Source organism: Manis pentadactyla, chromosome 1, assembly GCF_030020395.1.
Source record: "Manis pentadactyla isolate mManPen7 chromosome 1, mManPen7.hap1, whole genome shotgun sequence".
NCBI lineage: Eukaryota > Metazoa > Chordata > Mammalia > Pholidota > Manidae > Manis > Manis pentadactyla.
The window spans coordinates 230,924,254-230,949,858 of NC_080019.1; the positions used below are offsets into that span (position 1 = coordinate 230,924,254).

Sequence of the window (25,605 nt, forward strand, 5' to 3'; positions counted from 1 at the left end):
TATAATATTTTTCATTTTAATTCTGATTTGAAGTGTGAGTGTGTGTATTTTTTCCCAAGTAGATTTAGAACTGGGTCATAAAAAGTAATATAGCACCATAATAGAATTTGGAATGCTGAATCTTAGAAGGACAAAAGCAAAAAAGTCTACCTTCCTCATCTTAAAATAATCTTCCTCAGCTCTTCAGAGGACTGTAGCTTCTGTCTACCTTCCCAGAAGGGTGGAAAAGCATTGGTCCAGACTTAGGCAATGACCTGCTGAGGCTGAAACCACAATTTTAAATGCCTTTCATGGGTAGGTGAAAAACTTCCTTTGGTTCTGAGGATGGAAGGGATGGCATGGGGCCAACAGTTGATTTCTTTGTTTGATAGAATGTAGGAGAATGAATTGAAGTGTACTATACGTCTTCGTCACAGATGTCAGCTGGTTTTTGCCTCAGTGACCTCTTGCAGTCAGCCCTCGCATCAGCCATATGCCCTGTATTAGTAGCCTTACAGATTTTGATTCCCAGGTTTTCTTTTGAAAGACTTGGCTAATGGGAAGAAAATAAACATTCTTCTCTGCTAGACCTTGGGAGAGCTAAATGACTTCCATCTTCCATTTTCTCTTTGGTTCACTTTATTTTGGCAATGGGATGGCGACGGCATGCGATTAACCAATATTTCAGTGAATAAATTATTTTAGTCTTAACTCGTGCCAAAGGCACTTACTGAAACCAAGCTCAGGAAGGGGAAGGCAGAGGGAGTGGCTGCCCCCACCCTGTTCACTGCCTAATAAAATTCCCTATAGACAACAGCCTCCCAGGATTTTAAGAAGCATGTCTATGTTGACAGCATAAAAGTAACCGGGTGATTTTATCTGCCAAAGCAGATGGGGTGAGTTCTGAACCTGGCCTCTTCTGGCCAGCATGCAATTTCAATTTCTATAATTAGTTGCAGGTGGAGTTCTTGTGGTGTTGTTTGGAGTCCACTGACATCTGTGTGCAAATGCCCACCACCCCCAGTTGGCATTTAGACTCAATAAGTGGTTTGGCTTTGCAGAGAATATAGAAAATTGTAAATCTGTTTCACACACACACACACAAAGCTGCTCTAAAGGTCAGGTTCTGAAAGCTGTGGAAAGCATTTTCAAAAGTTTGGGAAGTAAGGTTTAGGCAGGGGGTGGGCATGCAGCCAAGAGCTAGGGCAGCTTGACAAACAGAATTCTGGCAAGTGCAATTTCTTCTCTGTTCCTCGGTGACGCCAGCATCTGCATGTATCTTGGAAGCAATGTGTGGCCATTTTGTTTTTCAGTGGGAACATTGTGGAGAAAAGTAAAGTCTGAGGCTGCTGCTCCCTGTCGTACAGACCTGTGGCTGCGCTAGTACTGTTTGGTTTGGCTACATACATTGATCAAGTTAACAGCTGAGTGGTTCTCAATCAGGGACCATGTTGCCTCCCCAGGGAAATTTGGCAATGTCTGGAGATGCTTTTGGTTGTGGGAACTGGGTGAGGTATGCTGCTGGCATCTAGCCCTGCATTTCCTGTCGATAGGTCCAAGGTCGTGAAACCCTGAATTCCTTGGATGGTTACTGTATCTTCATTTTTTTTTTATACTTTGCACCCAATTCTTTCACTTTGTGAAGTGATGATCAAATTGTATGTATTTATATAAAAATATTGAAAGAAAAAGTCAAACCTGATTCATCATTGTGTGGGAAAGCATGAATTGTGAATGATGTCTTTTTTTAAAATTTTATCTTGACCCAGACTATGAATGAATCCTCAATACCTTGAATTCTTTTAGAGGTAGATATAAGGAAAATAGAGGCCAATCTTATAAGAAAGTGGACAGCCCTTTAAGGAAATAAAACCTATTTCTAAAACTATCATTTCATTACACCTTCACTGACTTTGGGTGTTTTTTTGTCTGTATCTGACATGGATCTTGGAAGGGAGAGGCAATAAACATTTTTGAGCTCCTTTGTACCAGGAGTTTACTAGTTGCACTGCAAGACATGTGGCATCTGTGTCTTATAGATGAGAAACAAGGGACAGCGAGATTAACAGGCCTGCCTGAGGTCTCATCATTAGGTAGACTGGGATTTGAATCTCAGGTATGCTAGACTCCAAAACGGTGTTCTTTCCGCTGTCTTGAAGAGGAAAACAGCAGATCTGCTTGAAAGCCGGGGAATTTGGTGCTGAAATGGGAGCCATAATCTAGGGTGAAAGTAGAGGGGTGTGCTGGTTGGTGTACAAAAAGGAAGGGAACCAGGAATGAGGAAAGGAGAGGGTAAGCAGGAAGGAGCAAATGCATTCTTGTCACGTAAATTAAACGAGAGGGGAGAATGCCAAAGGGACACTCTTGTCGTGGAAACCCGTCCAAAAGGACAGGAGGAAGCAACTCTAGGACTGGCTGGAAAATTAGGACCATTAGTGGTAGAGGAATGAGAGCTTATCCCCCAGGATGCTCATTAAAGGGCTGGCGGATCTTTTCGGGCGGTTATGACTTTTGACACATTCACTGGATCCACAGATGCAGGGCTTCAGGGATGGGGGAGCTGTTTGTTAAGGATGATCGGATTCTATCGGGGATGGTCTCATTCACTGAGTCAGAATTCTTTCTAAACCTGCTGCCATCTACAGGAACTGCAGGGTTCATGCACGGCCAGGAGGCCACCTTCAGCCAGTGCCTCTCAGCCTCCTCTTCAGGTGGTTTCTGACCTCATCGGCTTGATCACACCAATTCAGGATTTTCTTTTGGATTGTTCCAAATCTTGGGTCTCAAATTCAGAAGCCCCCTTGGGTCCCGGCATTCTGCATTTCCACCTCCCCCAGCAATTCTCCCCTGTGAAACCTCTTCTTTGTCCTTTTGGAGAATCCCGCTCTCTTATTTGCCAATTCATTTGTTTAAGGGAGAATGCCATCAGCTGCAAGTAACAGAAGCCTCTTAAGCATGGTGAAGGTGGAAAAAAGGGCATTTCCCTGAACGTGTGAGTTCCTCCCAAGCCCTAAGGGCAGGTAGGGCAGCCAAGAGGCTGGAACCAACTTTGCTGGGAAATAATCAAAGAGTAAGGACAAAGTCAGTCTCTCTTTCTCTGTCATCTCTCTCTTATTTTCTCTCTTGATATCTTTTTTTATATGCTGTTTGTGAAAAAGTGGCCACTCCCAGAAAATAGACGCATCTTTTCCATTCAGGTCCTCCATTGAGACTGCCTAGGGTTGCTCTGATTCAATTTCAAATTCAGAAAACCAAGAATGTGATTGGCCTAGAGTCCAGAGTCTGTTCTAGACCCAATCAGCTGTGGTCAAGGGAGTCATGAGATGCAGGGCTCCTCAGAGGGACTCTGGACAAGGCCCGATGGGTAGAACTCTAACGGGGACATGTAGGTAAGTTGGTGAGGTGCAAAGGACAGCCATGCTGGGAACTACATTTGTGCAACACGAAACTGGGAGCTTTCCTTATTTTGGTTATTAAGAAGACCAAGAACAAAGAAAGTTCACTACTACTTCCTCTGTCTATAAACAGTTATTTTGACAGCAACTTCAGTAGCCTTTTGGAATCGCTTGACTTGCACACCTGCCTTTTCAATCCCACCTCGGATTATGCCCACTGGAGAAATCCCAGAATTGGCATCGACTGACACCAAGATTGATTCCTACTGTCTTATCTTGGTGGACCACTTGGTCCTCCTTTATATAATGTCAGATTGCATTTCCTATGGAACTCCAAAAATCCTCCACTTTCATAAACTCTCTTAGGCACATTGGAGAACTGTTTCTCCAAAGAGGATGGGATTATGGTGCTAGTTAGGAGTTGCAAACTTTCAGAATGAGGCATGTTATAATCTGATCTCTATTTTAAATTATAACAGTTAGCTTCAGTTCTAAAAAGTATTGGCTCCTGAGCAAATATGATATCAAAGGGAATGGAAAAAGTTAAAATTCACAGATTTGTCCCTTAGGTGTGCCTTCTGAAATACCCATATGCAATAATGTAAAAGTTCCCAAGGAATCCTGAAACCAGTGAAATAAGAAGCTGTATGAGATGGAATGTTGGACAGAACACATGATGGTCAATTTAGAAATTGCTCAAATTTAGAAATGTAGCAAATAATAAATAAAATTTGCTTCCTTAAATTAAAAAAAATTCTGTCTGGCTTTTAACTTTGGGGACCCATGTACTCTTTTTAAAGCTAATGAAGTTTTTAAATTTTCCCTAGAAAAATATGCATTGCCTGAGTTGTCCACATTTCACTTCCTTATTCGTGCTTTGAGCCCAAGGGCATCTAAGGATATTTAGGAATCTGTCTAGATAATGTCATTTAATATGAAATATTGCACATGTATTAGGAGTAAGTAGTTCATAATAGTTATGAAATGAATGAGCTCTTGGTAATGTGAGACGTGTCCTCAGCTCACCGCTCTTCTATTTGTGCTGAGAACTAGGGCATATGTGCCAGGGTTTGGTGATGATTCAAGGGTGTGTATGTCGGTAGTGTGGGAACTTGTAGGCGGACTATACCACATTCACTAGACATATTCAGTGTCCTAGAAGTGGTAGATTTTATCCATCCTCAGGAATAAGTTACCCTGAGAAAATTTGCATAGTGTTGGGTGTCATGATAACTACATATTTGTTCTCATTTGGGACTTCTAGTTCACTACGTTTGTCTTGGGGTGCCAAAATTCCCAGTTCATCTCAGATAATTCTATCCCGCTTCTTTGTAATTGCAGATAAAATCTAACACTGCAAACTAAATTATGCTCGAGGCATTTGTGATGGCACAAGGAACAACATATTTTGGCATGTTGTCAAGTAAGGCTGGTTGGGTACCCACTGTGTTCCCAGGTATATGCTAAGGGCTGAGGAAGACTCTAAAGAAGTGTAAGACACCTTTTCTGTCCTTTTACCATCCAGTGAAAATCACTAGAGACCCATTTCTTTTTTCTATGTTGAATGTGACTAAGGAACACAGCAGTGACCTACCTTGTTTTTGATGGACATTTGACTCTACGTTGGAAGTTTACAGGAATGTGAAGTTTGAACTGGGGAAGGGAGCTTCTTGCCCCATCTACTGACCTTCCTGAGAAGAGTACTGTCGTGAGCTTATTCTCTTTTCTGTAGAAGCAGAAAAGAACAGTGGGCACAGTGGCCTCCCAGTACCCAATGGGCTCCCAGAAGGGGTTGGGAGGGGGAGCTGGGGAAGGTCTGGGCTCCGCTTTTCTCAGGCAGGCATGTGAATCTATGAATCACTTTCCCGTTTAGCACACCCACCTGACTACAATATGTTCCCTTGGTAAGAATAAAAATGATCAGTATAGAACTATACTTCTTAAATACTTCCTACGTATACTCTAAATGAAATAATGATATTTCAGACACTGCTGATGGGCCCACATATGGTATCTCATTTAATCCACACAATGACGCTGGGGCATAGGTACTGTTGGTAATATCACCATTTTACGTGGGAGCAAGACCAGGTTAGAGGAGCAATCACTTGTCCAGGTTACAATTAGCAAGTGACGGAGCTGCAGTCGAGCCCAGGCAGACTAACTCCAAAGTTGGTGTCCAGAGTCAGGGTTGACTGTAGCAAGGAGTGGCCAGCCCTGTGTACACAAGGAGATGTTAGGATAGGCGTGGGCTCCACATTACACAACTGGGAAGCCCATGCTGGGAATTGCCTTTCCAAATGTCACCCCAGTACTTCTGATTAACTTCAGTGAAAAAGTCTCCCCTTGGTGCCAGTCTTAAACACCTGCTTAATACCTATTAGGTGTTTCCTACACTTACTGTAAGACATGTGGTGACATTCCTACATGACGCTTATACTGTAACTCTGGCAGCTCTAGTCTCACTCTCTGTGTCTGATATGCTGCCCGCTCCAGGTTTCTGTGAGCAGATTGGTAGTGGGGCCTTAGTGGGCCCTGTCCTCTCTGTTCTTGTCTGGTTCTCTTGGACAGTGGTTAAGAGCACCAGCTTTGGAGATGGATTGTCTGGGTTCCGTTTCCTGCTGTGGCACTTGGGACCACTTCTCTGAACCTGTAAAGAGGTGTAATAATAGTACCTGTTAAAGGGGTAAATTCACTGCTATAGGAGTAAATGTAATAGAATTTAAATTCAGTTGGATTAAATGAGGGAGTTCGTGTAAAAATACGTAGTACCGTGCCAGCATGAGTAAACATCTTGAGCGATAGGTGGTGATGATTAATCATGGGGAAAACCAACCTAAGGACAAAGGCAACACAGGGTGGAGTGGGGAGCTGAGAGAATGGCAGAGAAGCGCACCCAGAGCCCTGCCTGGAGGCTGATCCCCCTCCGGATTTCCTGCAGTTTGTATAAGCCAATGTGAGTTGAGGTTTTGTTACTAAGAGTTGAGGTTTTGACTGATAGAGCCATGAATATTCAGAGACCTCTGTTTAGAAGTTTCATGGATATAGAAATCAGTAGGTCCCAGGTCTTGCCATGAGAATGTAGTCTAGCAGGGAAATTGCTGTGATCATAGAAACCAATATAAAAGAGACCCATCCAAAGAAGGGAAGGAAGTTGTATCTGCTATTAAAAGATACAATGAAGCCCAGAGAGAGGAAGAGATGAGAGAGACGTCACATAGGGAAGGTGGCATTGGAGACAGTCCCTGAGGAGGATGGACCAAGATTCAAAATAGTGCAGGGTAGAAACAGGGTGGGTGATGGGAGTGCAGGTTCTCAGTGGGGGCAGTGGCCAAAGAAACTAGATGCTAGAGATTAATCGCATAAAGTGTAGGGATGAATGGAGGGCAAAAGTTATGGTCCACATATTTGTGCTCAGATTTAAAGAGGAAAAGAAATTGGTTCATAGAGATCATCCTTTTTTATTTTTCTGAGTTAAGAGAAGTTAGTATGGTGCTTAATAATATATGGAAGCACATATTGGGACAAACTGTATTTTGCTTCTATGAGTTTTCCTGGCTCTTCAAACTCTGGGACTGCTAAGATGCAGCAGATAGATGAGTTTAAGAGCTCCTCTGTCAATATGCGGATGGTCGAAAGGGAAAGGTGCTCATGGACCATGAAAAAGCTCTGTGATGGTGAGAGGAGAACAGTTTTCTTTAGCTCTATTCTTTTGAATGCCTTTGCTGTATGTGTGTGTGAAAGAGAAGGTGGGGGAGACTATTCCCAAAATGTCATCACTGAATGAGTCAGCATTGTCAGATGCCAATGCGATCCTGTGTCACAATCTTGGGAACAGTTTTTCCATTTTTCCTTGTTGTCCTGTTGTTCACTCTCCTTTGTGGAAGTCAGTGGAGTTAGAATATCCTGCTCCTGGAACCAAACAAATGAGTTTGTTAGGGGTGCCTAGGAGGGTTCCCCTGGCCCCAGCTGTGGACCTCTCAGCTGGATCCTAGCCAGTTCTCATTGTTTTGCAGATGGCGACTCTGGAGAATTTGAGGTGATTTCTCATGCTAAAAAAAAAAGGTAAAAAATGAAATAATAATAAAAAAAAAAGGGAGAGTCATATTATACTTTCCTGGTAGGCTGCACTGAAATATTTTTGGCGGCATGAGATGGAAACTAAATTTTTGTATCATTGTAGTTACAAAATAGAGAAAAAAGGTGAGGATGACTTCCCAGTAAATGCCATTGTCTGAACCCTCAGGAAAGGCAAACTCTCAAGTGGCCTAAAGAAGATGACACGGCTTTTGGGTCTAAATAGCTGCTCACACTGATTCAAACAGCCAGAACCCTGAGAACTCAGAGGAGGTGTTTGACTGAGTTTTGCAAACTTTGGCCTCTTTTTCTAAGTTTTGTCTACCGAATCCATCTGCTGTATAATCTCTGGCCAACTACAACTCTTACAGTGACACTTTAACAGTTTGTACCAAAGGAATGGTCTCTCAAGCCAAGTTCTCCAACCCAAGTCTCTCCACTGGCCTTTAGATGTGTCTACCTGCTTTCCATTGGCGATGTCACTGGTGTCCCCCAAGCAGGTCAAACAAAATGATGACTGCAGGGTGGAAATGGATCAAGTCAACAAATAGGGAACTTCCACCATGTGCTGGGCTAGGTGCCGAGGTGTACAGTCATAGACAAAGGTTTCTGCCTTTATGATGGAGCTTCTATTCTGATGGGGGAAACAAAAGGAGTCAGAGGTTTTGGGCTTGAGCCACCAGGGAAGACCGAGGGCAAAACAGGCTCAGGATGCAGGGAGACAGGAGTCTGATTCTTTGATCTTGTTTTGTTGCAAAGCCTGCCTCATGCAAGTGGTGATGCTGACTGGGGATGTGGGGGTGGTGGCTTGGCTTTCTCATGCCCTCTGCCAGGACATCGTGGAGGTGCTGAGAGTGGACATTGGGCTGCAGTGGGATGGAGGTGGTAAGCTTGATGTCTGTACTCTTCGTGCAAGGAGCTTGGCTTTGAAGGACTGTAGCTGGAGGGGAAGCTGAGGTCGGGGAATCTCCCTCCATCAATGTGTGACACACTTGACGTATCTTTAATGTGTAGATCATGGGCCAGGAGAGGGAGGGCTTGTTGGTGGAACAAAGTGTGAAAGAGAAGGGATAAGATGAGGTCAGCCATGGACAGGCAGTGAGGTGTTTCCTCCTCAAACCCAGGAAAGAGGTGGTCAGGAAAGGTCCAGATAAAGAGACATTCATAGGTGTGGAGTAAAAGAACTTTTAACCTAAGGAGGTTGTGTGGTTTAACAAGAGAATGCCCCAGACTAGCAATTAACTTAGACTTGAATTTGAAACCAAACACAACGTGACGTTGGTCAAATCACCTCCTCTTCCTGGGCCTCAGTTTCCCCCGATGCATCACTGAATTGAATAAAATTGTCAGCTCATGTTGGCTGAAACATGCCACGTCTCTAAGCTACTCAAAAATTTTTCAGGAAATTAAGAGTGCCTAGTGGCAAAAGAAAGTCGGTGCTGTTATATGACTTGAGCGCGATTTGATGGGGTTGGGACGAGGCAAGTGGGGTCGATGCCGGCAGACGTGGATGTGTCGGTGGTTTTCTTCGGCTGGGGTGATGTGGCATTTTGCTTGCTATGCGATGACAGAGCAAGCCTGTTACTCTGCTTGGCGGAGGCAGTAGCCACCAGCATTTCCCAGGATAAATTTTACAAGTAAGGGCTAATTTTACTTCCGCTGTTGATGGCATTTCTTAGCTATACTAATTACCATCCTGATAGAAATGCTGCAGAAATATACCCCATGCTCCCAAGAGTGCAGAGGGGGGAAAGAGGTTGTTTTTCAACAATCCAAGAAGACCCTTTACCTGTGGATTACAAGTTACAGTGCTTCCATCGTCATGGCTTTCTTGGTGGAAGATGCTCTGGCTTAAATGGAATTTTTGTGTTTGTTTGCCTTACAGTTCGCTTTCAGACTGTGTGGTCTACTCCCTACTCCATGTCAATTGCAAATTATTTTAGGAAGGAAAATGATAGTTATGGATTAAACGTTGTGTCTCAGTTTTTAAAAAAGGTATCTTCTAAATTTGGTCAGTGAATTTGCTTTTTCCCTTAGTTCCTTAATACATACCTGGCTGCCCACCCATCCATCTATCCACCCATCCGTCCACTATTAAAATATATATGCCTGAATATAGCAGTTGTTTACAAAATAGCTGTCAAATAAAATGCACAGGTGTACACGGAGTCAAGGTCTCATGGGCTTTGTGAGGCCAGGAGGCTTGGATCTATTTCTTGCTCTGCTACCAGTTGGCTGTGTGACCTTGGGAATTAGTTGTCAACACTGGAAAATTGGGAGACGTCATGTAAAAACGTGGATTTCCGAATTCTCTTGCACACTGGGCAGATCTGGTGCCCCGAGCCTCACGTGCTGGAGCCAAGCAGTTGTGGCTTGCCTTAGGTGCAACATAGTCTCTCTCGGTTGTTCTTGTCCATCCCTTGAGTGACAGATAGACATTCTTAGTTTGAAAGTGAAATGAACAGCATTTTCAAATTCAAGGTATTAGGAAAATATGAGCATCTTTTGGCCTCAGGGTCTTGGGTGAAAATCCTCACCCTTCCTGTGGGAGAAGGTGATGGTATCCATTTAATAATTCTCTTGACCTCAAGTTTATGAGCCACCATACAGGGTTGAAAGTGAGAAAGGACCTTCTTTTGGATATTTGGGGAAAGAGAAATGGGTAATGTGTATCAGGCTTTGGTTAATTCTTGAAAGTCAAAGACAATTGAAATGATTATGGGTGATGGTGGAAATCTGGTGCCTGGCCTGGAGCAAAAGGGATCATGTTTCCCAAATGAATGGAACAAAAGAGAAGAGAGAACTGTTAAAGATTCAGCGTAGATTAAGGTGCTGCCCATACGCTGAGAAGGCAGATACTGAGGCCCCTTTAGGGAATCTGCTTTGCAGAAGAGCAGCAGCCTTTGCTTTTCTGATGACTTGGATTTCTACAGCTGCTCATGGTTTTTGAACTTCCTGGAAAAAGTCCAAGCAGATAGAATCGTGATGAAATCAGCATCCCAGCCCCGTGTTTATAAGGACACTATTCATTCCAGTAGTATTTAGCTTAACTCCAGCAGCTGGTTTGGGTTTTATATTGAGAAAGATACAACTAGGGGTGTGGAGGGGTGTATGTGTGTGTAGATCCAGTGTAATTAGCACAGGATAATCCTTACAAGAGGTTGATGGTTATTTGGTTTGGGGGAGAAATGGTGTGGGTTTCCCCAAGTGTTTCATTTTCTCGGTATTCTTCAAGTGTGCATTATCACTCAGATGACTGATAGGAAGTTCAATACAGCAGAGGAGTGTAATAATATATAAAATAATATATGTAAAATATGAGCATTATTCTTTGAAAAATCATAGCTTATTAAACACATTTTTCTATCAGAAAGTAGTATGAATTTGTTAGGAGGCGGGTGGGGGTTGGTGTCTGCATGCCACAGCCCTTTCTGCCTCCAGGGTCTGACCAAGGGGGATATACACCTAAAGACCAGCAGTCATAGATCCCTGAGGATGGTCTCACTCTCCTCCCAGGCAGGGAGTTGTTGATTGAGTAAGAAAGCTTGCTATAAACCTCCCCACTGGACCTAAGGTGGCCACACTGGCTGGCTGACCTCACGTAGCCCCCATACGCTCAGGGGGAAATTGGGGTCAGCAAGAGGAGGAGGCTCTGGTGTGCTCATCATATGGTTACCCAGAAGTGGGAGGGTAAAGGAGCGTGGGCAGGGCCCTGTACTGCTAGCCTGTGGAAGATCCTGCTGCCTTACTGGTTCCCGTGGCCAAAAGCTGGGCAGATGGCAGAGCTATCTGAGAAAGCGGTGTTTCCGGGAGTGGTCACCATGGGAGACCTGCTCTGCTGGGGCTGCAGAGGTGGGAGAGAGGCCACGGGGCATGGCTGAGCTCCTTGTGCTCTGCATTCACCCAGTCCACCAGCACAACACATCCCAGCTAGTGTCCTGGTCATTGGCCAGCCATATTAGGTGCACCTTTTTGGGGGTAGGGCCAGTCCAGGAGGTACACTTCGAGGGTGATGGACCTTACCTCTTGATGTTCAACACCCTCAGAAGAGAGTTGGAAATGAGATTTGTCACAATTTCCACACCTAAAAATAAACCCTGCTAATGGGTCTATCTTTTTTTTCTAGGCAGTGCCATATTTACTCCTGATTTTAGAATTTGCCCTTTATCAATAAATAGATATTGGAATAAAATAAGAGTAATACTTAATATTTATTGAAAACTCCTGCTATTTACTCATTTGCTCCCCAAAATAACACTGTGAGGTAGTTGTCATTTCTGTTCTCATTTTAAAGATGAGAAAACAGGTACACAGCTAGCAAGGGTTGGAATGAGGGCACAACATAGGTGGTCAGGTTCTAAAGTGTGTGTGCAACCCTGTCTCTCTAACAGATGGTGATGCTGGGGGTTCTTGTTTGTGGAGTCGAAGAATGGACTTAGCAAACACTCAAGGTGGGAGAACCAGGCAGAGACTTTTATTTAGAGATAAAGTGAGAGGACAGAGCTCCTAACTGACTCATGCCAGGAGGGGACAAGGGAGCCTGTAGTCGTGGGTTGTCTAGGGTTTTTTTTTAGGCAGTTGAGGATTTTTGGGAATGTGATAAAGGGCTTAGGGGTGTGGACTTGTTAAGTGGTCCCTGAATATTTAAAATTAACTTAACCAAGAAATCTACTGCTCAGATTTTTCTCTGAGATACCGGTGTCTCGGTCTGGGAGCATATCAAACAAGACTGCCTGCCCAGCCCCCAAGGTGGGCTGAGCTATTGTCTGTTTGCTAAAGAGTAAGTTAAGAATCTTACTTCTTAACTTCCTGGGTATTAAAATGCAATCTTATTTTTAAGATGGAATCATTCCTGCCTTTTACTATGTTTTTAAGGCTGGGCTTGCTTGCCATTATTAACTGCCTAGATTGGAAATCACCTCATCAGGTCTGAAGGAGGAAAAGCAGCATATAGGCCTGGGCCTTTTAGCATGCGGAAATGAATTTTATACATGATTACAAATCATTAGCATAATAAAAAAACATGGGCTACTTTCCTTTATCTGGGGAATAATAACTGATCTCACTGTGGGGAATAATAACTGATCTCACTGAAGAATGACTCTAGATCTTAATGTTTTAACAGAGTTTTGGTAGGGGGTTTCTTTGCATGTTGTTACACTGCTCTGACTGTAATGATCTTTCCTTGCTTTTTCTGGAGGCCTCCCCCTACTCTGACTACACCCACAGTCCCTGTCTCAGTGGGTGAGGACCACAGAAGAGGGGACTGGTCTGGGAACTAAGAGACCTGCGTGTAGCGGAGAGCCTCGTGTGGCTCTGCCACAAATCCACTGTGTGATTGACAGCATGCTAATGAATTCCTCACCCTGAACTTCAGTATCCTGATCTGTATAGTGAGGATGTGATTTCTTTTCAAGGTAGTTGAACAGAATATTCAATAGTCAATTGGAATATTCTGTTCAAGGGCCCATGACTCATTGTATTAGCTTCCTGGGGCTGCCATAATAAATTACCACTAACTTGGTGACTTGAAAGAGCAGAAATTTATTTTCTCAAAGTGGTGGAAGCCTGGAATCTGAAATCAAGGTATCTGCACGGTTGGTTCCTTCTGCAGGCCCTGAGGGAGAGTCCATTTCATGCCTTTCTCTGAGCTGCTTGCAGCTGCCAGCAATCCTTGGCATTCTTTGGCTTACAGACAACTCCCATCTCTGCCTGTCTTCACATCCCCTTCTCTGTTGTTTCTGTATCTCTGATCTCCCTCAGCCTTTCTTTTGCAAGGACATGTGTTATTGCCCTAAATCCAGGAAGATCTTGTCTCAAATCTAGAACTTTAATTACATCTGAAGAGATTCTTTTCCCAAATAGTTCACGTTCACAGGTTTGAGAGGTTAGTACTTAGACATACCCTTTTTGAGGCCTCTATTCAAGCCACTACATTCACCCTCTGCTCTTTTTTTCTGCTGCAGTATGACAGTGACTACAGACATTGGAAAAGAAAAGGATTAAAGCTAGGTAGTGGCTAAAGCTTCCCCTGCAGTTTGGTGCAGTGGGTAAGAACATAGAATCTGAGTCCAGACCCCTGGTTTCAGGGATTGGCAATTGCTGCCATGAGTCCTGTGACCTTGAAAACATCACTGAATGCCTCTGGGCCTCAGTTTTTATTCTGGAAAATGGAGCAAATGCTACTAACATTAAAGGGCTTTTAAATGAATGACTGGATGTGAAGTGCTTAGAACCGTACTGTTAAGCATTATCTGCTATTGTTGCCACTCTTACTTCCACTTAGAAATTAAGTTCATACCTATGATTCTGATGGATAAATGAATTTTGTAGGGGTACATTTAAAATATGACAAGGAGCAGCCTACAAGTATGCTATTTTCTACCATATTTTAAATTAGGATGTCCAAATGTGTCTGAAATGTGAGGATTATACTTTTCAGTCTCCCGAAACAATTTTTGACTTAATCTTTTTATACATCAAATAAACTGAAAACAGCAAGGCTGTGCTCACGTTGGCAGAGGCGGGCAAGCAGATGGAAGGTGGCTAGAGAGCGTTTTGATGTGCTCACAGAGGAGGCGTTAATATTTCAACATCTTTCTTATTATTTACAGATAATTTTTGTGAGAGATTTTCGGAGATGCTCAGTTTTTTCCCTTTTCTCTGCGTGGCACAGGGTTGTCACAAATCAATCTTTTAATAAGAGGCTAAAAAACTTAGCAGTCCCCTGTTTGGGGAATTCTTGCAGTTTGAGTTTTGTAACTAACATGAAGGTTAGTTTTCTAGATCTAGATTTTTTTTTTTTCTGTGATAATTCATTGCCCTGCAGATTTCACCCAATAGCCTAAAATCAGCAGGAGTGTTATTGGCCTGGGGCTTTTTGTTAGAGATACACCAGATAGTTGATTTGTATTAATATTATATTCCTCCTCTCTCTTGGGAATGGAGGAGACAGGTGAATAGGAGAGTCCATATACTCTTTGAAGGTAGATTCATAGTGGAGAACACACCTTCAATTAAACTGTCACAACACAGTATATGTCTGACTGCTCTAATTGAGATGCTTGAAGTGGTTAAAAGCAAGGTCTCTGGTGGCAGGTATATATGTGCATTTAAAACTTGCCTCTAAAAACAAAACCAGCTACTTTCTCCCTGAGTTTCTCATTTGTAAACTGGAGTTGTTCTACTATTTCCCCATAGTGAGGTGTAAATGAGATAACATACAGAGTGCTTAGCATAATGCCTGGCACCTAGTAACTGCTCAGTAAACATTAGTCTTTATTGTTATAGGAATACAATGCCATGGGAAGAGCTGTCTGTAGAGTAATTTTGTTCAATTATTCATATGGCTTGATATTTATGTACCACATTGCCTGGTACATTTAACGAGTGTATGCTTTATTACCGCTCTTTAAATCTTTCACCAGAGTTCATTTACTAAATTTATATTCCACATTACATGGACATAAATTAAAATTAGTTTGCTCTCTATATATCCTGAAATCCGATATTTTGCATACAGCTTTCCAAATAAGTTTTGAAAAAGCCATCTCTCCGTAATTACAGGCATTGATACTTTTGATACTTAGACACCTAAAAAGGATTTTTTTTTTTTTATAAGGAAGAGCCTCACTCAGGGCAACTTGAGTATGAGTGTCTGTTTTAAGAAAATAAGAATAGGTTAAGCATAATGGTCAACAGAGCACACCTTTGAGGCCCCAGCTTTAAGGCTCTGGTTAAGGAACTCAACTTTTTGGAGATACTTCATTATCTGTGAACATGGGGAGACTGATTCTCGTTTCAGCACTGACTGGCTAGCCAAGACTCTGTGAGCTAACATGGAAAGCCCTTCACACATAGCACCGAGTAAGCAGTCAATAAACTAATATTACTCAAATGGCATTCAGTGGGCTGGACCCTTCCAGAACTCTGATAATAGAACCATAGCTGGGTCTTAGCTCTGAGAATACATGGCGCCCCTATGAGTTTTAAATCTACTCGAGTTCTGTTATGAACATTTCTTAGCCACTTCCCTCCTTTCCTCAAAAGGCTTATTCTCATAGTCCAGTGAACATTGCGGACAACCCCATCGGCCCATCTGCACACCACCGCCCTAGGTGAACAGGGTGCCGGTACCAGGTGCGGCCCCAGGTGGCAGGGCGCGCAGCACGCGGCAGGCCTGGGTCACGTGCCGGCTCCTGGGCCCATGAGAGTGAGGGGGCTGAGCCCCGTGACAGCGCCGGCGGTCCCCCAGCCCTGGCTGTGGCTGCGAGGAGTCCAGGGACACGGATACGTATTTTAGTAACTGGACTAGTGATAACGTGGACGGAAAAGCGCGCGTGAGTATGGACGTGTGATTCGATGTCACGTTACCTGGTTCGCTCCCTGCCTGGGCTCCTGGCCGCCGCGCCCCTGTGCTTTGGCCTTTGCATGCAGGACCTGCCCGTGCATTGCTTCTCCTGCCATCCCACCGCTCCTGGTGGACTAGCCGGCCTCCTGCCCTTCTAGGTTTCAGCCCTTGTCACCGTCCCAGACCGGCCTTCCCTCCTGGCGCCGTCTGCAGGACCTGCTGCTCCCCGCTACCAGGCCATCCCGTTAGGTCCTCCGTGTCCTTAGGCATAGTTTCCTTGTTTGCTTCCTTCCTGGTTATCTGATACTAGAGAAGTAAAATCTATTACCCACATTTTCCTGGGATGTCTCCGTTAGAGCAGGGACCGGTCAATAAGTGTTTTGAACCAATGAGCATGAATTAAGGTGTCTACCACGCAAACTGAATAAATGAGCTGTGGCTGTCCTGGCAGAGCGACCTTTACAAAGTGCACGTGCGTGTCGGGGGAAGAGGGGGTGAGTGTGCAGGAACCTGTGTAGCCTCCCACTGTGCCTATTTGCCTTTCTTAATGTCCTTGCCCCCTGTCAAGCTCTGCTTCAGTGTGGGTCTTGAGCAAGCTGCTGAACCCCTCTGTGCTTTAGTTCCTCATCCATGTCATAGGGACGATAACCGCACTATCCGGTAGGATTGTGTGAGGATTAAATCAATCAGACCTTGTAAAATGCTGAGAGCAGAGCCTGGCACAGAGCAAGGTAGTCCACCCACGTTAGCCTTTGCTAGCAGGACGCTCTGGATAGCTGCTGGGGTTGCAGCCAGGACCGCCTGCTGACTGAAGGGATCTGTGGCCTACCAAGGCTATTGAGTGAGCACACATTACTCCTTTACTTGCACAAAAATGCATTGCTGTGAAATACGTGACGCTCTGAAGGATGTTCAGGGTGCTGTGAATGCTCTGAACAGTTTAAAGGCAGGGGCCTCCTTTGGATTTGCACCAGGGGCAGGTCAGGGAGTCTTCCTGTGGAGGGGACACTTGAGAGCTGCCCTGTGAAACAGAGTAGGACTCAGCAAGGCCAAGAAGCAGGGTGGCTGGGGTGGAGGGGCTGTGTGCTCAGAGGCTCCAAAGTGAAGGACAGCTTGATGGTGGTGCAGGGGGCAGGGTGACGAGTGGCATCTGTGAGATGGGGGCCTTGTTCTCATCATATAGAGAGGGGAACTGAGGCTCTGGGGGTATCTGCCCACAATCACAGTCCAGGGTGGTGACCTGGCCCTGGCACAGGGATGCTGATTGAATAGGGATATGGCCTGGACATTGAGATTTTAAAAAGCTCCCTCTTGTGACCCTCAAGTGAAGCCAGGGTGGGAACTGCTGCTCTCAGCTTACTGGAAATGCACTCTCAAACCCCTGCAGGGTGTAGTGAATCAGACCCTGCACTTTAACAGCATCCCCAGGTGATGTGTTTGCACAGGGAAGTGTGAGAAGCTCTGGCTTATGCATAGTCTCCCCCCTCCACTGGTCAAAAGAACAGATTTCTGAATCTGTCTACAGATATATTGATTAAGAATGTTGAGAGTGGGGCTCAGAAATCAACATTCTTAAGAAACACCCTTTGTGGTTCAGAGGCAGTTGATCCTAAGTGGATTTAAGGATGTGCTTTGGACAATGTCAGGATGAGAATTAGAGGGGACCAGAGAAGGAGGTGGACTTGGAGTTAAACCTGAATATGCTGTGGCCTGACGAAGGTTGGGGCCGCCCTTCTGGGAATGCATCTGCAGAATTCTAATGCTTTTTGATCATCTGAGCTTTAAATAAAACTTGGAAAAAGGGCTGTGTTCACACTAGGAATACTAATAGTCTATTAGATTTAGAAAGTTGTTGAGGATAGCAAGATTAGAGGTCTGGGTTCCTCTGGAATAGTTTTTATCTGCTCCTGAGACCAATTGTTTTATGTAGCTCAGAATAATAAAAAGACTCTTATCCTGTCTGTCTTGATTTTCCAGATGGTCTCCAGGAAAATTTCCAAGCAGAAATCACATTTATTCAGCTTGAGAACCCACTGGGAAGATGATATAGGAAGAGCCAAATGCTCATTGACTTTGAACTTACTGTTTTTCTGAATTATTGTCTCTCTAGGTTTTTAAAACTTTACTCTTCTCGTTTCACAACTCCTCTGGATTTCTGTGTCTTTTATTTCACTTAATTGTCCCCTTGAATTGTGTAGCTAATGAAATTAAGAGATAATTTGAGAATGACTTTTTTGAAAAAATGCATACTCTTTAAAAATGCACTTCATGTGGGTTTACTTTGATTTTTATCCTCTCCCTTTCTTATAAATACAATAATGTGCTCGTTGGGGGAAGGTTTATGTGTATCATGCTCTCTGAGGCACTGTGGGGTGTGAGCAAGACTGGCTTCACAATTTTCAGGTCTCAGTGCAAAATGAAAATTCAGGGCCTTTGTTCAAAAGTTATTGGATGACAGACATTAAACCAAGTGTGGGGCTCTTCTAAATTTGGGGTCCTAGGAGGCTTCACAGATGATGACAATGAAGCCAGCCTGAGGGTGAGGTCCTGGGTGCCCTGTGAAGGGTCCCAGTCATACCAAGAATTGAAATCCATTCTGCCTAGGGCCCTTTTGTACCTCCCTGGGATAGTAAACTCTTTCCTCTTGATCTGGCTCCTCATGGGGGACGTGGTACATTCTTTTGGTGAGATGGATACAGTCACATGTGAGGAAGAAACCCACATATCCCTGTTGGAGGTTTAAATGGGTACCTGTTTTCTGATATGAAATTGGTAAATGTGTATTAAGAGACTTAAGAATATTGTTATCCTCTGACCAGTAATTCCTCCTCTAGGAATTATATGCCCACCAAGTAAAAAGATGTTCACCACAATTGTTCCATTTTACGTATTAACAAAACATGGGAACTAACCTAAATATCCAACAGTGGAGAGTGTCCATATGATCATGTTGTTAAATACCTTCCAGATATTTAATTACTGAAGAATATTTAATGACATGGGAATTGCTGTATCTTTTATATTATGAATAAACAATTGTTGACACTTTAACTTAAGTCAACCCTGATAATAGACAGGCTTAGGTATTGCATGGACTTTGACTTTGCTCAGGGTCACTACCCCAGTGTGGGTCCACCCATTCTTTTCTCATTTCTACCCTTGTTTTATGGCTTTTTCTGCTTAGTTTCCCACCATGCATCCTTGACTTTTGCTAAGTGTTTTGTTTTTGCACCTTCTGGCTATGCTTCTTTCATTGGTTGGGTAAGACTAGTCTCCAGATCTCCCCACCCACATGTTGAAATCCATCTTTCAAACCACTATAAATGCTATTCCCTCTGAGAAGTTATTTTTTTTCTCTTTAATTATCACAGCTAGAAATCGAGAGCTCCCTTCTCTGAATTAAAAAAAAAAATTTTTTTTCATTTTGGTATCATTAATCTACAATTACATGAAGGACATTATGTTTACTAGACTCCCCCCTTCACCAAGTCCCCCCCACATCCCCGTTCACAGTCACTGTCCATCAACATAGTAAGATGCTGTAAAATCACTACTTGTCTTCTCTGTGTTGCACAGCCCTCCCCGTGCCCCCCACGCATTATACATGCTAATCATAATGCCCCTTTCTTTTCTTCCTGCCCTTATTCCTCCCTTCCCACCCGTCCTCCCCAGTCCCTTTCCCTTTGGTAACTATTAGTCCATTCTTGGGTTCTGTGTTTCTGCTGCTGTTTTGTTCCTTCAGTTTTCTTTTGTTCTTATACTCCACATATGAGTGAAATCATTTGGTACTTGTCTTTCTCCGCCTGGCTTATTTCACTGAGCATAATACCCTCTAGCTCCATCCATGTTGTTGCGAATGGTAGGATTTGTTTTTTTCTTATGGCTGAATAATACTCCATTGTGTATATGTACCACATCTTCTTTATCCATTCATCTACTGATGGACATTTAGGTTGCTTCCATATCTTGGCTATTGTAAATAGTGCTGCGATAAACATAGGGGTGCATCTGTCTTTTTCAAACTGGAGTGCTGCATTCTTAGGGAAAATTCCTAGAAGTGGAATTCCTGGGTCAAATGGTATTGCTATTTTGAGTTTTTTGAGGAACCTCCATACTGCTTTCCACAATGGTTGAACTAATTTACATTCCCACCAGCAGTGTAGGAGGGTTCCCCTTTCTCCACAACCTCGCCAACATTTGTTGTTATTTGTCTTTTGGATGGTAGCCATCCTTACTGGTGTGAGGTGATATCTCATTGTGGTTTTAATTTGCATTTCTCTGATGACAAGCGATGTGGAGCATCTTTTCATGTGTCTGTTGGCCATCTGAATTTCTTCTTTAGAGAACTGTCTATTCAGCTCCTCTGCCCATTTTTTAATTGGATTATTTGCTTTTTGTTTGTTGAGGTGTGTGAGCTCTCTATATTTTGGATGTCGACCCTTTATTGGATCTGTCATTTTCGAATATATTCTCCCATACTGTAGGATACCTTTTTGTTCTATTGATGATGTCCTTTGCTGTACAGAAGCTTTTCAGCTTGATATAGTCCCACTTGTTCATTTTTGCGTTTGTTTCCGTTGCCTGGGGAGATATGTTCAAGAAGAGGTCACTCATGTTTATGTCTAAGAGATTTTTGCCTATGTTTTTTTCTAAGAGTTTTATGGTTTCATGACTTACATTCAAGTCTTTGATCCATTTCAAATTTACTTTTGTGTATGGGGTTAGACAGTGATCCAGTTTCATTCTCTTACATGTAGCTGTCCAGTTTTGCCAGCACCATCTGTTGAAGAGACTGTCATTTCCCCATTGTATGTCCATGGCCCCTTTATCGAATATTAGTTGACCATATATGTTTGGGTTAATGTTTGGAGTCTCTATTCTGTTCCATTGGTCTGTGGCTCTGTTCTTGTGCCAGTACCAAATTGTCTTGATTACTGTGGCTTTGTAGTAGAGCTTGAAGTTGGGGAGTGAGATCCCCCCCACTTTATTCTTCCTTCTCAGGATTGCTTTAGCTATTCAGGGTCTTTGGTGCTTTCATATGAATTTTTGAACTATTTGTTCCAGTTCATTGAAGAATGCTGTTGGTAATTTGATAGGGATTGCATCGAATCTGTATATTGCTTTGGGCAGGATGGCCATTTTGACGATATTAATTCTTCCTAGCCAAGAGCATGGGATGAGTTTCCATTTGTTAGTGACCTCTTTAATTTCTCTTCAGAGTGTCTTATAGTTTTCAGGGTATAGGTCTTTCACTTCCTTGGTTAGGTTTATTCCTAGGTATTTTATTCTTTTTGATGCTATTGTGAATGGAATTGTCTTCCTGATTTCTCTTTCTATTACTTTATTGTTAGTGTATAGGAAAGCCACAAATTTCTGTGTGTTAATTTTGTATCCTGCAACTTTGCTGAATTCCGATATTAGCTCTAGTAGTTTTGGAGTGGAGTCTTAGGGTTTTTTATGTACAATATCATGTCATCTGCAAATAGTGACAGTTTAACTTCTTCTTTACCAATCTGGATTCCTTGTATTTCTTTGTTTTGTCTAATTGCCATGGCTAGGACCTCAGAGGAAAAGCTTTCAGCTTCTCGCTGTTCAGTATGATGTTGGCTGTGGGTTTATCATAGATGGCCTTTATTATGTTGAGGTACTTGCCCTCTATGCCCATTTTGTTGAGAGTTTTTATCATGAATGGATGTTGAATTTTATCAAATGCTTTTTCAGCATCTATGGAGATGATCATGTGGTTTTTGTCTTTCTTTTTGTTAATGTGGTGGATGATGTTGATGGATTTTCGAATGTTGTACCATCCTTGCATCCCTGGGATGAATCCCACTTGGTCATGGTGTACGATCCTTTTGATGTATTTTTGAATTCGGTTTGCTAATATTTTGTTGAGTATTTTTGCATCTACGTTCATCAGGGATATTGGTCTGTAGTTTTCTTTTTTTTTTTTTTTTTTTTTTTAATTGAAGGGTAGTTGACAACAGTATTGCATTACATTAGTTTCAGGTGTACAACACAGTGATTCAACATTTATATACATGATAATTCTAAATACATGATAATTCTAGGTACCAGGTATCACCATACCAAATTGTTACAATATTTTGACTATATTCCTTATGCTATACATTACATCCCGGTTACTTATTTATTTTACAATTGGAAGTGTGTTTATATATATATATATATATATTTTGTGAGGGCATCTCTCATATTTATTGATCAAATAGTTGTTAACCACAATAAATTTCTGTATAGGGGGGTCAGTACTCAATGCACAATCATTAATCCACCCCAAGCCTAATTTTCATCAGTCTCCAATCTTCTGATGCATAACGAACAAATTCTTACATGGAGTACAAATTCTTACATAGTGAATAAGTTACATGGTGAACAGTGCAAGGGCAGTCATCACAGAAGCTTTCGGTTTTGTTCATGCATTATGAACTATACACAGTCAGTTCAAATATGAATATTCATTTGATTTTTAAACTTGATTTATATATGGATACCACATTTCTCTATTATTATTATTTTTAATAAAATGCTGAAGTGGTAGGTAGATACGAGATAAAGGTAGAAAACAGAGTTTAGTGTTGTAAGAGAGCAAATGTAGATGATCAGGTGTGTGCCTGTAGACTATGTGTTAATCCAAGCTAGACCAGGGCAATAAACATCCATGTATGCAGAAGATTTCTCTCAGAACATGAGGGGGGAGGTTCTAAGCCTCACCTCTGCTGCTCCCCATTTTCTCACCAGATGGCCCCCTGCGACTGTGCCTGTCTTAGGTTGTTCCTCCCTTGAGGAATCTTACCCGTCTCTGGCTAACCAGTCATCTTCTGGGGCCATACAGGGAAATGTTGAGTTGGTAAGTGAGAGAGAAGCCTTATCGTTTGAAAAGGTTAGCTTTTTACTTCTTTGCATATTTATGCCCTGTGGCTTCTATGCCCAGCATTTGTCTTGAGGTGTCTTTACCACTTGGAAGAATTATGATACTCGGTAAATTCGACATGTGGCACGAGTTCTATTTAAAGGTTGTGATTAGGTAGGAAGAAGAAAAGCTACAGAAGTAGCAGGCAGAAGAAAACCTGGGAAGATTGATTATTTCTTTGACATATCTTCTTGTAGAGTAACTTCAGCATGTATAGGTTTTAAGCTACTACTTAAATTGCACACACACATTAACATAATAGGAATATAGTTACCTAACCAAAGCATACCTGTAATTACCAGCCATCTCCAGTGAAACCAAGAAAACCAGTTAGGCACCTTAAGCATTTGTGAAAACTTATCTATGATATGGTGGATATTGTCCAACTGAACTTGAACAGTCTGAGAGAATTCAGATAAACTAGAACAACCCATTCCTGGGGACTGTTCATATCCCATATGTTCTTTTAACGATAAATAGTCTGTGGTTGTAAGATTTTGGAGTGCTACAATTTGCACTTCTCCTAATTCTTGGTTGAGTTCCAACAGTATAGATCCAGTCCAATTTTTGTTTTACTGTATGCACAGGCCAGCTTAGATATCTCCTTCATCATTCCCATGGCAAGTCCAGGAACTGGTGGGATGAGTGGATCTACACCTGTGACAGTGCTTGGATCTTTGTTGGAGTTTTTTTTTTTTTGCTGATCATCTTCTGTCATGAGTCTTCCCGAGAGTGCTGATGTTGGAAGTTCTTTTTCATATCGTATCTTAGTTCATTTTCGGGGTAGCCAAATTAGGCTTTGATCCTCTGTATAAACACAAACAGACCCTTTGCCTACACTTTTATATGCCCCTTATATCATTGTGTAGAACTCATTAGAGGTCACCACATAGGAACTGCTTTTTTTTTTTTTTTTTTTTAATCATTAATCTACACTTACATGACGAATACTTTGTTTACTAGGCTCTCCCCTATACCAGGTCCCCCCTATATACTCCTTTACAGTCACTGTCCATCAGCGTAGCAAACTGTTGTAGAATCACTACTTGTCTTCTCTGTGTTGTACAGCCCTCCCCTTTCTCCCACCCCACTATGGATGCTAATCTTTTTTTTTTTATTTATTTTTTATTTTTTTTATTGAAGGGTAGTTGACAACAGCATTGCATTACATTAGTTTCATGTGTACAACACAGCGACTCAACATTTATATACATGATATTTCTAGGTACCAGGTATCACCATACCAAGTTGTTACAATATTTTGACTATATTCCTTATGCTATACATTATATCCCGGTTACTTATTTATTTTACAATTGGAAGTGTGTTTATATATATATATATATTGTGAGGGCATCTCTCATATTTATTGATCAAATAGTTGTTAACCACAACAAATCTCTGTATAGGGGGGTCAATACTCAATGCACAATCATTAATCCACCCCAAGCCCAATTTTCGTCAGTCTCCAATCTTCTGATGCATAACGAACAAATTCTTACATGGAGTACAAATTCTTACATAGTGAATAAGTTACATGGTGAACAGTGCAAGGGCAGTCATCACAGAAGCTTTCGGTTTTGTTCATGCATTATGAACTATACACAGTCAGTTCAAATATGAATATTCATTTGATTTTTAAACCTGATTTATATGTGGATACCACATTTCTCTATTATTATTATTTTTAATAAAATGCTGAAGTGGTAGGTAGATACGAGATAAAGGTAGAAAACAGAGTTTAGTGTTGTAAGAGAGCAAATGTAGATGATCAGGTGTGTGCCTGTAGACTATGTGTTAATCCAAGCTAGACCAGGGCAATAAACATCCATGTATGCAGAAGATTTCTCTCAGAACAGGGGGGGTGAGGTTCTAAGCCTCACCTCTGTTGATCCCCAATTTCTCACCTGATGACCCCCCTGCGACTGTGCCTGTCTTAGGTTGTTCCTCCCTTGAGGAATCTTACCCGTCTCTGGCTAACCAGTCATCTTCCGGGGCCATACAGGGAAATGTGAAGTTGGTAAGTGAGAGAGAAGCCTTATTGTTTGAAAAGGTTAGCTTTTTACTTCTTTGCATATTTATGCCCTGTGGCTTCTATGCCCAGCATTTGTCTTGAGGTGTCTTTACCACTTGGAAGAATTATGATACTCGGTAAATTCGACATGTGGCACGAGTTCTATTTAAAGGTTGTGATTAGGTAGGAAGAAGAAAAGCTACAGAAGTAGCAGGCAGAAGAAAACCTGGGAAGATTGATTATTTCTTTGACATATCTTCTTGTAGAGTAACTTCAGCATGTATAGGTTTTAAACGACTAATTAAATTGTGCACACACATTAACATAATAGGAATATAGTTACCTAACCAAAGCATACCTGTAATTACCAGCCATCTCCAGTGAAACCAAGAAAACCAGTTAGGCACCTTAGGCATTTGTGAAAACTTATCTATGATATGGTGGATATTGTCCGACTGAACTTAAACAGTCTGAGAGAATTCAGATAAACTAGAACACCCCATTCCTGGGACTGTTCATATCCCATATGTTCTTTTAACGATAAATAGTCTGTGGTTGTAAGATTTTGGAGTGCTACAATTTGCACTTCTCCTAATTCTTGGTTGAGTTCCAACAGTATAGATCCAGTCAAATTTTTGTTTTACTGCATGCACAGGCCAGCCTAGTTATCTCCTTCATCTTTCCCATGGCAAGTCCAGGAACTGGTGGGATGAGTGCATCTACACCTGTGACAGTGCGTGGATCTTTGTTGAAGTTTTTTTTTTTTTTTTTTTCTGATCATCTTCTGTCATGAGTCTTCCTGAGAGTGCTGCTGTTGGAAGTTCTTTTTCATATCGTATCTTAGTTCATTTTTGGG

General features: G+C 42.3%; 1 protein-coding gene and 1 pseudogene across 7 annotated transcripts in view; both read left to right on the forward strand.

Annotated features, from left to right (window-relative positions):
- ERC2 (ELKS/RAB6-interacting/CAST family member 2) overlaps positions 1 to 25,605 on the forward strand; it is a 784,528-nt gene that overhangs the window by 38,501 nt on the left and 720,422 nt on the right. The window lies entirely within an intron of this gene.
- The window catches only part of LOC118908340 (uncharacterized), a 51,064-nt pseudogene continuing 32,416 nt past the window's right edge, over positions 6,958 to 25,605 (forward strand).